Here is a 2,500-nt window from a genome sequence, read left to right as displayed (position 1 = left end):
AGAGGGACAAACTTCTTCATCGCCGCCGCAAAGACCGATCTTCGACATGGTAGTGAACTGGGCGAGCCCTTCGGAAAACAAACGTCCATGGACTGCATTGCCGTGCACCCACTAACATGCCTAGGACAAGCCTGTGCATTGGTTCATCCAAAGCCTAACCCACCCTAATATCCAACAATCCGAGGGCAACCGAAGGTCGAAAACATGCATGTCGAAAAAACAACCCGCTCCCATGCAATCCCACCCCAAAAATTTTTCCCACCCCCATGATGCAAATCCCACCCCAAAATTTTTCCCACCCCCCTGCTTGCAACAAATGATCCCATGCTATTTTTTGAGGAGAAAATATTTTTTCCCACCCGCCCTTTTTTAAAACGTGTTTTCCACCCCGTTTAAAACCATTTTGTCCCCCATTTTATTTTGAAAACGAAATGATTTTGTTTCGTTTGAAAACAAATTTTTTTTTTTTCGAAAAAAAAAAAAAAAACGAAATCGCACCCATGGTGGTGGGGGCGGCGGCGGTGGCGGGGGTGACCGCCACCGTCGTCGGCACCATGGGCGGGAATGTCCCAAACCCGACACATCATATATACCGAGGCAACACGTGATGATGGTCGAGAATGTCATCCCTAGAGCGATGGTGCAGGCTGCTTGAAATGCATGGAGCACCACCCCCCTATATAGCATATTATGCTGTTATGGCACTGCCAGGAGGAGACATCAACTTTCGCGAGGAGTCATACTGGGCCATAAAAAACCCAATACTTGGAATTTGAACGAGATTTTTTGCAGGGATGTAGATATAGATACAATGGATTTTCAGGAAAAAATTCAGATTTTTTCGAGCACGGGAAGTATTTTATTTTATTTTTTGAAGTCGAGAAATTGGAAAAATCGTAAAAAAAAAACCGTGCAAGATTTTTCGAATCCGTAAGTTGGAGGACCTTCTAAAAATCATATACTAACTATGGGGTCGGGGTTGTGCTTGGAAATTATCAATAAAAATGGGACTTGACATTGTTTGAAGATTTTCGACATGCTTGCTGTGCAATTTGACATGTCAGAGCGGGCGCTAGCCTCGCTTGCTGTCGACAGGAAGCGAGGCTAGTGGCGAGGCTAGTGGCGAGTTTTTTGAGTGCCAAGATGCGAGGCTTGGCATGTCATTGGCATGCCATGGTCGACATTTTGCGAGGCTTGGCATGTCATTGGCATGTCGTTGGCATGCCACGGTCGACATTTTGCGAGGCTTGACATGTCATTGGCATGCCATGGTCGACATTTTGCGAGGCTTGACATGTCCTTGGCATGTCATTTTGCGAGGCTTGACATGTCCTTGGCATGTCATTGGCATGCCATGGTCGACATTTTGCGAGGCTTGGCATGTCATTGGCATGTCGTTGGCATGCCACGGTCGACATTTTGCGAGGCTTGACATGTCATTGGCATGCCATGGTCGACATTTTGCGAGGCTTGGCATGTCATTGGCATGTCGTTGGCATGCCACGGTCGACATTTTGCGAGGCTTGACATGTCCTTGGCATGTCATTGGCATGCCATGGTCGACATTTTGCGAGGCTTGACATGTCCTTGGCATGTCATTGGCATGCCATGGTCGACCTTTTGCGAGGCTTGGCATGTCCTTGGCATGCCACGGTCGACATTTTGCGAGGCTTGACATGTCATTGGCATGCCATGGTCGACATTTTGCGAGGCTTGGCATGTCATTGGCATGTCGTTGGCATGCCACGGTCGACATTTTGCGAGGCTTGACATGTCATTGGCATGCCTTGGTCGACATTTTGCGAGGCTTGGCATGACATTGGCATGTCGTTGGCATGCCACGGTCGACATTTTGCGAGGCTTGGCATGTCACTGGCATGCCATGATCGACATTTCGCGAGCCAATTGGCATGTCATTGGCATGGCATTGGCATGCCACGGTCGATATTTTGCAAGGCTTGGCATGACATTAGCATGCCATGATCGATATTTTGTGACTATTGGCTTGTCATTGGCATGTGAAAGACAAATCATGACACGCATTGTGCTGACACTTTGCGAGTCTTGGCACGTCGCGACATACATTTTCCCGACATGACAAAGTCCAAGTCTCGACATGACAAAGTCCAATCTCGACATGAGTTGGAAAAAGACATCCAAAGCTAATGTCCGACAAGACTTCTTTTGCGCTTTGATTTGGTAGCCAACTTTTAGACCGAGAAACCCTTTACTCAAGTGTCGTCGTCGCATTTTTTGGCTTGGCCATTGCAATAACAACCATTGCTTTATTGGACTACGAAATATGTTCACATGACTTGGGACCCCAACATTAGACGGTCCACTTTTGCCATTCACTAATCGTCTAACAACCCACGAACTGTAACAACGGGGACCATTATATTGTGTGGGGGAAAACGTCGATATTGAACGCACTGCGACATGCCATTGACAATGTGCATAGGTAAGCCAGAGCCTCGCTGCTTGTCGGCATAAAGCGAGG

The sequence above is a fragment of the Pyrus communis genome, chromosome 12 (genome assembly GCF_963583255.1).
Source record: "Pyrus communis chromosome 12, drPyrComm1.1, whole genome shotgun sequence".
Taxonomy (NCBI): Eukaryota; Viridiplantae; Streptophyta; class Magnoliopsida; order Rosales; family Rosaceae; genus Pyrus; species Pyrus communis.
The sequence above is the reverse complement of the archived record's forward strand: the minus strand, read 5'-3'. Positions refer to the sequence as shown.